Raw genomic sequence first — 16,223 nt, 5'->3', positions numbered from 1 at the left:
ACTACTCCTATCCTAAGTAGAAAGACTTAAACAGTGAACAACTCAAAAATAATAAACATAATTTTTCAAGACATAGTACAATTAGATATAAATAGAAACAACTAAAAGTTAAAAAGGGGGTGAACCAGGTGGTAGAGTTTTTATTTTCTTTTTGCTTGTTTATGCAAATGGTGTTATCAGTTCAAAACAATGGGTTAAAAGATAGTATTTACAAGCTTCATGGTAACCTTAAACCAAAAAAACAATGGATACACAAAAAATAAAAAGACACTGAATCTTATCATCAGAGAAAATCACCTTCACTAGAGGAAGACAGGAAGAAAGGAAAAGAGGAAGAGAAGACCACTAAACAACCAGAAAACAAATAGCAAAATGGCAGGAGTAAGTCCTTATTTATCAATAATAATATAAATGGACTAAACTGTGCAATCCAAAGACACAAACTGGCTGAATGGATGAAAAACCAAAACCTACTGATCTGCTGCCTACAAGAAATACACTTCACCTATAAAGACACACACAGACTGAAAATAAAGGGATGGAAAAAGATATTCCATGCTAATGGAAACCAAAAAAGAGCAGTAGTTGCTATATTTATATCAGACAAAATAGATTTCAAGACAAAAACTGTAAGAAGAAACAAAGAAGGTCACTATATAATAATAAAGGGGTCAGTTCAGCAAGAGGATATAACAGTTGTAAATATATATGCACCCAACACTGGAGCACACAGATATAAAAAGGAAATATTATTAGAGCTAAAGAGAGAGGCCCTGATACAATAAGAGCTGGATACTTCAACACCCCGCTTTCAGACTTAGATCTTCCAGACAAAAAATCAATGAAGAAACATCAGACTTAATCTGCACTATAGATCAAACGGATCTAATAGATATTTACAGAACATTTCATCCAAAAGCTGCAGAATATACATTCTTTTCCTCAGCACATGGATCATTCTCAAGGATAGGCCATATATAGGTCACAAAATGAGTTTTAAAACATTCAAAAAGGCCAGGCACAGTGGTTCACACCTGTAATCCCAGCACTTTGGGAGGCCGAGGTGGGCAGATCACGAGGTCAAGAGATTGAGACCATCCTGGCCAACATGGTGCAACCCTGTCTCTACTAAAAATACAAAAATTAGCTAGGCATGGTGGCATGCACCTGTAGTCCCAGCTACTCAGGAGGTTGAGGCAGGAGAATCACTTGAACCCAGAAGGTGGAGTTTGCAGTGAGCCGAGATTGCACCACTGCACTCCAGAGCAAGACTCTGTCTAAAAATAAATAAATAAAAATTTAAAAACTTAAAAAAATATTGAAATAATATCAAGCATCTTCTCTAACCACAATGGAATAAAACTAGAAATAAATAACGAGGAATTTTGGAAACTATACAGATACATGGAAATTAAACAATATGCTCCTGAATGACCAGTGGGTCAATGAAGAAATTAAGAAAATGGAACAACTTCTTGAAACAAATGATAATGGCAACACAACATGCCAAAACCTATGGGATACAGCAAAAGCAGTACTCAGAGGGAAGTTTATAGCTACTACATGCCTACATAAAAAAGGAGGAAGAGGCCAGGCATGGTGGCTCACGCCTGTAACCCCAGCACTTTGGGAGGCCGAGGTGGGTGGATCACGAGGTCAGGAGATTCAGACCATCCTGGCTAACACGGTGAAACGCTGTCTCTACTAAAAATACAAAAAATTAGCCAGGCGTGATGGTGGGCGCCTGTAGTCCTAGCTACTCGGGAGGCTGAGGCAGGAGAATGGCATGAACCCGGGAGGCGGAGCTTGCAGCGAGCCAAGATCATGCCACTGCACTCCAGCCTGGTGACAGAGTGAGACTCTGTCTCAAAAAAAAAAAAAAGGAGGAAGAACTTGAAACAATCTAACAATGCATCTTAAAAATCTAGAAAACAAAAGCAAACCAAACCCAAAATTGGTAGAAGAAAAGAAATAATAAAGATTAGAGCAGAAGTAAATGAAAATACAAAAGACAAATTTTTATTTTTATTTTTTTTGAGACTGACTCTCACTCTGTAGCCCAGGCTGGAGTGCAGTGGTGTGATCTCAGCTCACTGCAATCTCTGCATCCCAGGTCCCAGTTCAAGCAATTCTCCTGCCTCAGTCTCCCTAGTAGCTGGGATTACAGGAATGCGCCACCACACCCAGCTAATTTTTGTATTTTCAGTAGAGCCAGGGTTTCACCATGTTAGCCAGGCTAGTCTTGAACTCCTGACCTCGTGATCCGCCCACCTCAGCCTCCTAAAGTGCTGGGATTGTAGGCATGAGCTACCGCGCCTGGCCAAAGCATCAATTTTTTAAGTTAAACAAAATTGACAAATGTTTAGCCAGACTAAATAAGAAAAAAAGAGGATCCAGATAAATTAGAAATGGAAAAGAAGACAAATGATATTACAAAAATTCAAAGCATTAGCGGCTACTATGAGTAACTATATGCCAATAAATTGGAAAAAATAGAAAAAATGTAAAAAATTCCTAGATACATACAACCTACTGAGATTGAATCAGGAAGAAATCCAAAACCTGAACAGACCAGTAACAAGTAACAAGATTGAAGCCATAATAGTCTCCCAGTAAAGAAAAACTCAGAACCCAATGGCTTCACTGCTGAATTCCACCAAACATTTAAAGAACTAATACCAATCCTACTCAAACTATTCCAAAAAACAGAGTAGGGAGTATTTCCAAACTCAATCCACAAGGCCACTATTACCTTGATACCAAAACCAAAGGCACATCAAAAAAACCAAAACTCTAGGCCAATATCACTGATGAATATTGATGTAAAAATCCTCAACAAAATACTAACCAAATTCAACAACACATCAGAAAGAGCATTCATCATGACCAAGTGGGATTTATCTCTGGGATGCAAGGATCAACCTATGCAGATGAACCAATGTGATACATTGCATGACCAGAATGATGGATAAAAACCATATGATCATTTCAACTGATCCTGAAAAAGCATTTGATAAAATTCAACATCCCTTCATAATAAAAACCCTCAAAAAAGTGGGTACAGAAGGAACATACCTCAACATAATCACAACCATATATGACAGACCCATAGCTAGTATCATACTGAATGGGGGAAAACTGAAAGTGTTTTCTCGAAGATCTGGAACACAAAAAGGATGCCCCCTGTCACACTGTCATTGAACATGGTACCAGAAGTCCCAGCTAGAGCAATCAGATGAAGAAAATACAAAGGGCATCCAAATTGGAAAGGAAGAAGTCAAATTATCTCTGTTTGCTGATTATATGATATTATATTTGGAAAAACCTAAAGAATTCACAAGAAAACAATTAGAATGAACAAATTCAGTAAAGTTGCAAGATACAAAGTCAACATACAAAACTAGTAGCATTTCTATGCAACAGTGAACAATGTGAAAAAGAAATAAGAAATTAATCCCATTTACAACAGCCACATGTAAAATTAAATTTTACTGAGAAACCAACTTAACCAAAGAAGTGAAAGATCTCTATAATGAAAACTGTAAAACACTGAGGAAAGAAATTGAAGAGGATACCAAAAAATGGAAAGATATTCCATGTTCATGGATTACAAGAATCAAGTGTTAAAATGTCCATACTACCTAAAGCAATCTACAGATTCAGTGCAATCCCTGTCAAAATACCAAGGACATTCTTCACAGAAATAGAAAAAAAAAAAACCTAAAATTTATATGGTACCATAAAAGACACAGAATAGCCAAAACTATCCTAAACCAAAAGAACAAAACTGGAAGAATCACATTACCTGACTTCAAATTACACTACAGAGCTATAGTAACCACAGCAGCATGGTACCGGCATGAAAGGAGACACATAGACCAATGGAACAGAAGAGAACCCAAAAATAAATCCATACACCCACAGTGAACTCATTTTTGACAAAGGTGCCAAGAACATACACTGGGGAAAGGCAGTCTTTTCAACAAATGGTGCTGGGAAAACTGGATATCCATGTACAGAAGAATGAAGCTAGATCCCTATCTCTCACCATATACAAAAACTGAAATGGATTAAAGACTTAGATATAAGACCTCAAACTATAAAACTACTACAAGAACACTGGGCAAAATCTCCAGGACATTGGTCTAGGCAAAGATTTATTGGGCATACCCCACAAGCACAGGCAACCAAAGCAAAAATGGACAAATGGTATCACATCAAGTTACAAAAGCTTCTGCACAGCAAAAGATACAATCAGTAAAGTGAAAGTACAACCCACTGAGTGGGAGAAAATATTTATTTCCAAACTACCTCTCTGACAAGGGGTTAATAACCAGAATATATACAGAGCTCAAACAACTCTACAGGAAAAAAATCTAATAATCTGGTCAAAAAATGGGCAAAAGATTTGAATAGACATTTCTCAAAAGAAGATATACAAATGGCAAACAGGCATATGAAAAGCAACATAGCAAGACCCTATGTCTACAAAATACATAAAAATTAGCCAGGTGTGGTGGCATGCACCTGTAGTCCCAGTTACTTGGGAAGCTGAGGTGGGAGGATTACTTGAGCCCAGGACTTTGGAGACTACAGTGAGTTATGATCATGCCACTGCACTCCAGCCTGGGCAACAGAGCAAGACTCCATCTGTATTTTTTAAAAACTTCTAAACCATGATCAAGTGAGATGTATCTCCAGAATGCAAACAGTGCATCCTATGAAAATCAGTCAATATACCACATTAGCCAAATGATGGAAAAATCACAGTAATCTCAATTGATATAGAAAAGGCATCTGACAAAATTCAAGACCTGTTGATGATAAACAACAAACTAGGAATGGGAGGAAACTAGGTCAATATAATAGGCCATACATGAAGAATCTACAAGACTATCATACTTCATGGTGAAATACAAAAATGGTGATCTTTTCCCCTAAGATCAGAAACAAGATAGGATAACTGCTTTCACCACTTCCATTCAACATAGTACTGGAAGAGCTAGTCAGAGTAATTAGGTAAGAAAAAGAAAAGGCATCCAGCTGGGCACAGTGGCTGATGCCTATAATCCTAGCACTTCAGGAGGCCGAGGCGGGTGGATCACCTGAGGCCAGGAGTTCAAGATCGGCCTGTCCAACAAGATGAAAACCTGTCTCTACTAAAATACAAAAATTACCCGGGCATGATGGTGAGTGCCTGTAATCCCAGGTACTCGGGAGGCTGAGACGGGAGAATTGCTTGAACCCAGGTGACGGTGGTTACAGTGAGCCAAGATTGCGCCACTGCACTCCAGCCTGGGTGGCTCAGTGAGACTCTGTCTCAGAAAAAAAGAAAAAGAAAAAGAAAAGGCATCCAAATGGGCAAGGAAGAAATAAAATTATGTTGGCAGATGACATAATCTTATGTGTAGAAAATCCTAAAGATTACATACACATATATGTACACAAAAACTGAACTCATAAATGAATTCAGCAAAGTTGCAGCATACAAAATTAACATTTAAAATTACATTTTTTTTTTTTTTTTGGGACGGAGTCTCGCTCTGTTTCCCGGGCTGGAGTGCAATGATGCGATCTTGGCTCACTGCAACCTCCACCTCCCAGGTTCAAGCAATTCTCCTGCCTCAGCCTCCTGAGTAGCTGGGATTATAGCCGCCCACCACCAGGCCCAGATAATTTTTGTATTTTTTAGTAGAGACAGGGTTTCACCATGTTGGTCAGGCTGGTCTCAAACCCCTGACCTCATGATCCACCCGCCTCGGCCTCCCAAAGTGCTGGAATTACAGGTGTGAGCTACCGTGCCCAGCCTAAAATTACATTTCAATACACTAACAGTGAATAATCTGAAAAGGAAATTAAGAAAACAATTACATTAGTAATAACATCAAAAAGAATAAAACAGGCCAAGCACGGTGGCTCACGCCTGCAAAATCAGCACTTTGGAAGGCCAAGGTGGGAGGATCACTTGAGCCCAGAAGTTCAAGACAAGCCTGAGCAACAAAGTGAGACCTCATACTACAAAAAAAAAATCAAAAAATTGGCTGGATGTGCTGGCCTGCGCCTGTACTCCCAGCTACTGGGAGGCTGAGATGGGAGGACCACTTAAGCCCAGGAGGTTGAGACTGCAGTGAGCCATGATTGCACCACTGCACTACCACCTGGAGACAGAATGAGACCCTGTCTCAAAAACAAAAACAAAAACAAAAAAACAGCTAGCTATGGTGACATAGACATGTGGTACCAGCTACTGAAGATCCTAAGATGGGAGAACAGCTTGAGCCCAGGAGTTTGAGACCAATCTGGACAACACAGCAAAACGCCATGACAAAAAATTAACCAAAAAAGCAAAAGACTTGAATACTGAAAACTATAAAACGTTACTGAAAGAAATTAAAGCTATAAATAAATGGAAAGACATTCTGTGTTCATAGTTTAAAAGACTTAATTTTGTTAAGGTGTCAATATATTACTGCAAATGCTCTACAGATTCAAAGCAATCATTATCAAAATGCCCATGACATTTTTTCTGGAAACAGAAACACTCATCCTAAAATTCACAGGGAACCTCAAAGGACCCCAAATAGCCAAAACAATCTTGAAAAAGAACAACAGGCTGGACATGGTGGCTCACACCTGTAATCTCTGGACTTTGGGAGGCCAAGGTGGGTGGATCACCTGAGGTCAGGAGTTTGAGACCAGCCTGGCCAACATGAAGCAACCCTGTCTCTACTAAAAACACAAAAAATTAGCTGGGTGTGGTGGCACATGCCTGTAATCCCAGCTTCTCGGGAGGCTGAGGCAGGAGAATCGATTGAACCTGGGAGGCGGAGGTTGCAGTGACCCGAGATCACACCACTGCACTCCAGCCTGTGCAACAAGAGCAAAACTCCATCTCAAAAAAAAAACAAAAAAACAAAAAAAAAAACAACAACAACAAAGCTGGAAGCCTCACTCTTCCTAGTTTCAAAACTTACTCTCAGTTTTGTTTGGGCGCGGAGGCTCATGCCTGTAATCCCAGCACTTTGGGAGGCTGAGGCAGGCGGATCACCTGAGGTTGGGAGCTCGAGACCATCCTGGCTAACACGTTGAAACTCCGTCTCTACTAAATATACAAAAAATTAGCCGGTTGCAGTGGCGGGTGCCTGTAGTCCCAGCTACTCGGGAGACTGAGGCAGGAGAATGGCATGAACCTGGGAGGCGGAGCTTGCAGTGAGCCGAGATTGCGCCACTGCACTCCAGCCTGGGCGACAGAGCAAGACTCCGTCTCAAAAAAAAAAAAAAAAAAAAAAAGAGAGAGAGAGAGAGAGACATGGGGTCACACTAGGTTCCACAGGCTAAGAGTTTGAGGTCAAGAGATCCCTCCCTCCCTCCCTTCCTTCTATGTTTTTTTTTTTCTTTCTTTCTTTCTTTTTGGTCAGTGGACATACTTCAAGGAAAAGGGGTATTTTCTCTAATGGGACAGTTACAATTTTTTTTTCCTCCAGAGAGGCTCAGTTCACTGTCATCAGAGTTAGAGGCCTCCTCCATGGCAATGGTTCCTTCATGGGGTTTAAGAATCCCTAGCCTATGTCAGGTGTAAACTAACCCCTTTGTTATGCCACTGGGGAATCATGGATATTGTCCTGTCTATGCCTCAGGGTCAGGATATTTGTTGTGATAAAGGCACCTGAAGCAGAAGCAGCAGCAGCAGAGGTCCTTAAGGTCCTGGTGAGCCCTTTGCCTTTTGGGGTGTGGACTCAGTGTGCCACCTGATGGCTGCCTTTCCTCCCTCCCTCCCTCTCTCTCTCTCTCTCTCTCTCTCCTCTTTAAATGACTACTGTTTCAGGAGCACCTCCTGTACAGGGTGTATATAGTCCACCCTCCCGCCGCACCCTGCACACCGGGCCAACCCAGCATCAGGCACAGCTTCACTCTAAACACACAGATAGATCCAGCATCAATTGAAGGAGGGTTCCAATAGCATATTCCTACTCTTAAATGCCAAAGAATTATTTTTAAAAAGGCAGATTTAATCAGCTGAATATAGAACCCATACTTGGTAGGGCTCAACATGCAACACAGAGCAGCACACTCGAAGCACCAGCTTTCTAGCCAGCAGCAGCTCGCCGGACATGTTGGCCATCAGGCAGGACAGTAGGTTAGCAAGTCAGAGCAAGAGAAGATCAAAAATAACTTGGGCGTGGTGATGCACACCTGTAATCCCAGCTACTCAGGAGGCTGAGGCAGGAGAATTGCTTGAACCTGGGAGGCAGAGGTTGCAGTGAGCTGAGATCACGCCACTGCACTCCAGCCGGGGTGACACAGCAAGACTCTGTCTCAAAAAATAATAATAACAATAATAATTAAAAAAATAAAGGCCAGGTGCGGTGGCTCATGCCTGTAATCCCAGCACTTTGGGAGGCCAAGGCAGACAGATCACGAGGTCAGGAAATTGAGACCATCTTGGCTAACATAGTGAAACCCCATCTCTACTAAAAATACAAAAAATTAGCTGGGCGTGGTGGCACATGCCTGTAGTCCCAGCTACTCAGGAAGCTGAGGCAGGAGAATCGCTTGAACCCGGGAGGCAGAGGTTGCAGTGAGCCGAGATCGCACCACTGCAATCCAGCCTGGGCAACACAGCGAGACTCCATCTCAAAAAATGCTAATAAAAATAAAGAGACGAAGGACCCACAAGTGGCGATCAGTGTCTGGACAACATGCTCATGGCACCAATCATTGTGGTCACCTTCAGAGACATAGTTCTGACAAAACTGATGACGGTCTGGCACTCACAGAGGGGGTATTAAAAGGCTTATTGCTCACATTGTTGAGATCTTGGGGAGAGCAGGGCAGACCCATCAAGCGTAACTGAAATGGCCTGAGAGAGCAAAGAAAGGAGCCTAGCCTGGTTGTTTACCGTGGTTGGGGTAGGGTTGGGCACAAGATCCCCTGTATGGGCGGGTGGTTACGTGGTTTAAATCTCTTGCCTATGACAGAGAAGAGAGCCCTTAGACTCATCAGCTTGTCCAGGTGTGGGTCACAAGGGAAAAAGGGAAGGGTGAGTCTTAGGTTGTTAGCAAACATTAAATAGGGATTCCGGGCCAGGTGTGGTGGTTCACGCCTGTAATCCCAGCACCTTGGGAGGCCATGGTGGGAAGATCATTTGAGGTGAGGAGTTTGAGACCAGCCTGGCCAACATGGTGAAACCCTGTCTTTACTAAAAATACAAAAATTAGCTGGGTGTGGTGGCACATGGCTGTAATCCCAGCTACTGGGGAGGCTGAGGCAGGAGAGTCACTTGAACCTGGGAGGTTGCAGTGAGCCAAGATTGTGCCACTACACTCCAGCCTGGGTGACAGAGTGAGACTCTGTCTCAATAAATAAATAAATAAAATAAAATGCATTATGGATTTGGGCCTAATCCCTTAAATATAGCAGGAGTTTCAAAGATTACATAAACTTTCGTAGTTTTCCTCACATCAGTTAAAACAAGAATTCAACTGTTTTCCTCTTACTAATGGAATCAGGAATTCATTTGTCTTAGTAACTATACCCTTTTAAATTTCAAAGTTCTTTATGGACATTCACATACAAAAACTGATCTAAAAATGAAAAAAGTACCTGAGAACTTAAATATACCCATCTCGTATCTTGAGGTTCTCTGGCCTCAAGAAACAAACATTTTGTTTAGTTCCAGAATTTTCTTGCCTTACTCCCACCATATCTAACAACCGTCATTTTCAAAGTGAAAGAAACGAAAACCTTACACACTGACACAGGCAATAAAATTATAAAATAAGGGAAACCAGAGTTGAAGGGCCACAATACTCAACAGGTAAAATAATCCAAAGGAAACATAAATGTTCTAATTAGCTCAGATAAGCAGGCTGCTTCCCCACAATTCACAAGGAAAACCCACATTCAAGAGGTTAAACACCTTAACATGGTTGAGGTCCATGCTCTCCCTTTGACATATAACTTCTAGAGTGGAACAGTCCCTGGTGATGAAGGGAAGAGACACTTGAGTAGCCACAGGAATGAACTCTAGGAGCTCCGTACACCCTAATTGGCCCCTGGCAGTGTGAAAATACTTCCTCTCCCAGGCTTCAATTCTCGGGCAGAAGAAACTCTCAGCTGGATTTACTTTAAGGTTCTGGCCCAAAAATAACCTCCGAAATTCATTAACCCTGTGTCCTGGAGACAGCACTTCTGAACTTCACACACTTTCTCAATATGTAAGAATTATACTCTGAATGTGGCAACATTATGAATGCAAAACAAACCTCATGTCTAAAAAACACGCCCAAGAAAACCACAATTACAACCTCAGAAAGCAACCCCTCCACCCAAAACATGTGCATGTGGATCCCCAGCTTTTCAGTGCTCTGTAGCTTCTCTCGGTATAAAGGGCTTAGTGGTATGAACAGGGAGGCTCCCCAAGAAGAACCAACAGGGCCTTTAATTACTGCTCTTGGCAGGCTCAAGGGTGGCCTTAGCTTGGGCAGTGATGTTAGTTTGGACCACCAGTGATATTGTATTTTTATTTTGTTGTAAAGAGGATTTTGCCATGTTGCCCAAGCTGATTTTGAACTCTTGGACTCAAGCAATCCTCCTGCCTCATGAGCCACCCAAAGTTCTGGGATTAGACATGAGCCAACACAGGCAGCCTAAACAGATACTTTAAATGAGACAAACCCAATGTTTGAAGAATTCTGCAAAATCTCTCAAATTAAGTATTGATGTGTAAAGTGTTAAGAAAATTGTAAGGCACCTTAGCAAAGCAGCCCTAGTCCCTGAAATCCACAAGTGTCTATTGTTTTCAGAAAATGAAATGTCAGTTATTGAGCCGGGTGCGGTGGCTCATGCCTGTAATCCCAGCACTTTGGGAGGCCAAGGCAGGCAGATCACGAGGTCAAGAGATGGAGACCATCCCGGCCAACATGGTGAAACCCCGACTCTACTAAAAATACAAAAATTAGCCAGGCATGGTGGTGGCGCCTGTGTCCCAGCTACTCAGGAGGCTGAGGCAGGAGAATCACTTGAACCCAGGAGGCGGAAGTTGCAGTGAGCCGAGATTGCACCACTGCACTCCAGCCTGGTGACAGAGCGAGACTCCTTCTCAAAAAAAAAAAAAGAAAGAAAAAAAAGAAATTTCAGTTATTATTTCTATGGCAATGAATGGTCTCATAATCATATTTGAATACTTCTAGGTGTTGTATGGCTATGCTCTGAAATTCCATTTGAAATCACCACAAAAAAAAAGAACAGACCTCAGAAACTTACTACACAACCTAAGGGGAAGAAAAAAAGAAAAAAATGTTCACCAATTTCAATGTAATACTGAAGTGTTTTATTTTTTATGAAATTCACCTCTTTCTTGCCTCTTTAAAATTTTTTATACTTTTGATGACATAATCTTATATTTGTAAAAACCTAAAGACTCTACAGGAAAACCGTAAGAATAAACGAGTTCAGTAAAGTTGCAGGATACAAAATCAACATACAAAAATCAGTAGCATTTCTATATGCCAACTGTGAACAACGTGAAAAATACATTTAAAAAGTAATCCCATTTATAATAGCCACACATAAAATTAAATACCTAGGAATTAACCAAAGAAATGAGAGATCTTTATAATGAAAACTATAAAACACTGATGGAAGAAATTGAAGAGGATACCAAAAAAATGGAAAAACATTCCATGTTTATGGATTGTAAGAATCAATATTGTTAAAATGTCCATTTACCCAAAGCAATCTACAGATTCAAAGCAATCCCTATCAAAATACCAAGGATATTCTTCACAGAAATACAAAAAAAATCCTAAAATTGATATGGAACCCCAAAAGACACAGAATAGCCAAAGCTATCCTAAACAAAAAGAACAAAACTGGAAGAATCACATTACTAGACTTCAAATTATACTACAGAGCTATAGTAACCAAAACAGCATGGTACTGGCACAAAGACATACACATAGAGCAACAGAACAGAAGGGAGAACCCAGAAACAAATCCACACACCTAGGGTGAACTCATTTTCGACAAAGGTGCAAAGAATACACACTGGGGAAAAGATAGTTTCTTCAATAAATGGTACTGGGAACTGGATATCCATATGCAAAAGAATGAAACTAGATCTTTATCTCTTGCCAAATAAAAAACCAAATCAAAATGGATTAAAGACTTAAATTGAAGACCTCAAATCAGGAAACTACTACAAGAAAATATTGTGGAAAATCTCCAGGACACTGGTCCGGGCAAAAATTTCTTGAGCAATACCCCACAAGCACAGGCAAGCAAAGCAAAAATGGACAAATGGGATCACATAAAATTAAAAAGCTTCCGCACAGCAAAGAATACAATCAACAAAGTGGACACAACGCAAAGAATGGGAGAAAATATTTGCAAACTACCCATCTGTCAAGGGATTAATATAACCAGAATATATAAGGAGCTCAAACTCTACAGGAAAAAAAGTCTAATAATCCAATCAAAAAATGCACGAAAGATTTGAATAGACAGTTCTCAAAACAAGACATATGAATGGCGAACAGGCATATAGAAAGGTGTTTATATGAAAAAGTGATCATCAGAGAAATGCAAATCAAAACTACAGTGAGATATCATCTCACCCCAGTTAAAATGGCTTATGTCAAAAAGGCAGGCAATAACAAAAGCTGGAGAGGATGTGGAGAAAAGGGAACCTCTGTATACTGTTGATAGGAATGTAAATTAGTACAACCACTATGGAGAATGGTTTGGAGGTTCCTCAAAAAACTAAAAATTGAGCTATCATATGCCATGCAGCAATCCCACTGCTGGGAATATACCCAAAAGAAAGGAAATCAGTGTATCGAAGGGATAGCTGCACTCCAATATCTGTAGCAGCACTGTTTCAATAGCTAAGATTTGGAAGCAACGTAAGTGTCCCTCAACAGATGAATGGATTTTTAAAATGTGATACAACTTTGGGAGGCCGAGGCAGGTGATCACCTGAGATCAGGGGTTCGAGACCGGCCTGGCCAATATGGCGAAACCCGGTCTCTACTAAAAATACAAAAATTAGCCCCGTGTGGAGGCACATGTCTGTAATCCCAGTGACTCGGGAGGCTGAGGCACAAGAATCACCTGAACCCTGTAGGCGGAGGTCGCAGTGAGCCAAGATCACACCAGTGCACAGAGTGAGACTCTGCCAAAAAAAAAAAAAAAAAAAAGTGGTACGTATACACAATGGAGTACTATTCAGCCATAAAAAACGAATGAAATCCAGTCATTTGTAACATGGATGGAATTGGAGATCATTATGTTAAGTGAAATCAGCCAGGCACAGAAAGATAAACACCACATCTTCTCACTTATTTGTGGGATCTATTACAAAAATCAAACAAGCCGGCCATGGTGGCTCACGCCTGTAATCTCAAAACTTTGGGAGGCCAAGGCAGGTGGATCACGAGGTCAGGAGATCGAGACCATCCTGGCTAACATGGTGAAACCCCGTCTCTACTAAAAGTACAAAAAAAAGTTAGCCAGGCATGGTGGCGGGGGCCTGTAGTCCCAGCTACTCGGGAGGCTGAGGCAGGAGAATGGCTTGAACTCGGGAGGCGGAGCTTGCAGTGGGCCGAGATCGCGCCACTGGACTCCAGCCTGGGCGACAGAGCAAGATGCCAAGAAAGAAAGAAAGAAAGAAAGAAAAAGAAAGAAAGAAAGAAAGAAAGAAAGAAAGAAAGAAAGAAAGAAAGAAAAGAAAGAAAAGAAAGAAAGAAAAGAAAGAAAGAAAGAAAGAAAGAAAGAAAGAAAGAAAGAAAGAAAGAGAAAGAAAGAGAAAATCAAACAATTGAACTCATGGACTTAGAGAGCAGGGTGGTTATTAGAAGCTGGGAAAGGTAGTGGGAGCCTGAGAGAAAGGAGAGGACAATTAGTGGGTGGAAAAAAAAAACCAGAACTGTACATTTTAAAATAACTTATGGAGTGTAACTGGATTGTTTGCAACTCAGATGCTTGAGGGGATATCCCTTTCTTCACGATGTGCTTATTTCACGTTGCATGCCTGCATCGAAACATCTCGTGTACTCCATAAATATATACACCTACTATGTACCCACAAAAATTAGAAATAAAAAATTATAATACTTTTAATAGCTATTGATAATATACATTTTAGATACATGAAGAAAATGACACACAAATAAGTGGTCAAATCTTTTCAAGAATACAAAGTCAAGGACGGGCAGTGCCGACCCGAAACTGCTAAAAAGACAGGTCACCCAGGGAAGTTTCCAAAGAGGAGCCTCAACCCGAGTTCCTGCAGGGTGTCTGTGCTTAGGAGAGATACTGGAAGGAGAGTCATAAGGATTTATACAACAATTCCAGGTGGGTATTCTTTGCCTTCCTCGCATGTAAAATATCCGCAAACAAAAAATAAATCCATTAAAACGAGTCATCCCTGGTTCTTTGGAAAAATGAGAAACACGGCGTCCGTGTGAAATGCACCAGAGGCCAAACAATTGACAACGACGCCGTGAACTGGAGAGGGGACGTTAGACTTTGGGAATGCGGGAAGGGATCCGCAAACTTAGGAATTTGCTGCCAGCCCCAGGAAGAGGTAGTCTGGAGACAGGTTTATGGATTTGACACCCTGACTTCCATATATTTGGAAACCTCAAGGGAAGACGGGTGACCTTTATGGAGAAAGGAGGGACTGAGGACCACACAGACCACTGCTCCTCCCACGCACGAACCCCACACACGAGTCGGAATCCTCCCCATGACCCTCCCGGGGCTCCCGCGCAAGCTGGGGAGACACGGGGCTGCGGGCGTGCAGCTGCCCAGAGAGGGCGCCGAGGCTGAGCCGGGCCGCAGGCGTCGCGCAGGAACGGGACAGGATGCCCGGGGTCCCGGATGCCAGCCCAGCCCCACTCTGCGGCCGAGGGCACCGAGGGCCCAGCTGCGCCAGAGGGACCCGGGTCCCAGACCCCAAAGTCGCCGAGGGGAGCCCCGGGTCCCGCCACAGCCGGTTCCGGCCGGTTCCAACCTGTCCCTCCTCAAGTCTCGGGACACCGGCCCCGCACACTCACCATTTTCCGGCTTCCAGGTGTCTGGCCGTCCTCCGTCATCTCCTCTATGCAGCACTGGTCACAACGCACGTAGCAGGGGCTATTACGGTCAGGCGATAGTGGAGGTGCCCAGCAACCTCGCTGCGTAACGGCGTACGACGCCCACCTCTTTTGTGACGCGTTGCCCCACCCACCTCCCACGTGGCGCCTCTGATTGGACAGTTCACGAAGCCCCGCCCCCTTCCCTTGGAGTGACAGCTGCGAAAGGTCATGTCGCTGGGGCAACCCTGCTTCAGTCCCGGCGGAAACCAGTCCCAGCGAGGGGCAGTTGCCTAGAAGCCGAACTTGTTCCCAGCCTCTCGATGGACTCTGGCATCCTGTCGCAGCTGTCTCTGAAGGCGGGGACACAAGTGTGCGCGGCGAATTCCAGCCTCAGTTGCCAGATGTAGTGACCCTTTAAGGAACAAGTCCACAGCAAGAGGGTCACCCAGGCAAGTCCAGATTGAAACAAGAGGGTCTGACTCCTCCGGGGGCCAGGGTCTTGGCCTGAGTCTAGAGGGCACTCGTGGAACTGTGAGCTCCGTTCACAAACACAGACACTTAAAAGTGACTTCACCGTGTGTAATAAGAGTCTAGCTCCATTCTGATATAGACGGCTAACGGCACTGAGACCTCCACCCCTCCCTTCCCCAATTCCCACACATTTACTTTAAATAAAGAATCCCTTGGCCTCCAGAGCCTTTTACACACAATCTCTTTGAACCCCACATCCCTAGCATGGATGCAAGGACGCCTATCAGATTAACCACAGCTGTGAGATATGTTCAATTAAACTCTGAAGTGTACATTTCACACTAAAGGAAAATTTATTTTAGATAGGTTACAGATTGTGTTCGCAAAGAACTTTGAAATGTAAACGACTATGATATACCTAAGGTAATTGAATTCCTATTTTCACTGATACAAAAATGAACAATAAAAAGTGATGTAAATTAGGGTATATCTGGAAACTCAGTATGCTTAACAGATTAGATAAAAAATCTGAAGTCATATGTATTTATTTGAAAAGGTATATCAGAATAAAACACACTACACAATGCATCCTTTTTAAGTGTACAATTCAGTAAAGTATATTCAAAGATGCAAACAGATAATCACCACAGTCAATTATAGAACTTTTTTTTT

General features: G+C 42.2%; 1 long non-coding RNA gene across 2 annotated transcripts in view; it reads right to left on the bottom strand.

Moving 5' to 3' along the window:
- The window catches only part of LOC131380770 (uncharacterized), a 41,622-nt gene extending 26,444 nt beyond the window's left edge, over window positions 1-15,178 (bottom strand). For both annotated transcript variants that reach the window (XR_009208948.1, XR_009208949.1), the window contains exon 1: window positions 15,060-15,178. This is a non-coding gene — a long non-coding RNA (uncharacterized LOC131380770). The remainder of the gene's footprint in view (window positions 1-15,059) is intronic.
- Window positions 15,179-16,223: the final 1,045 nt, after the last annotated feature.

The sequence above is a fragment of the Hylobates moloch genome, unplaced genomic scaffold, assembly GCF_009828535.3.
Source record: "Hylobates moloch isolate HMO894 unplaced genomic scaffold, HMol_V3 SCAFFOLD_12, whole genome shotgun sequence".
Classification (NCBI taxonomy): domain Eukaryota; kingdom Metazoa; phylum Chordata; class Mammalia; order Primates; family Hylobatidae; genus Hylobates; species Hylobates moloch.
Note: the sequence above shows the minus strand (reverse complement) of the source record. Positions and strands in the feature narration are given on the sequence as shown.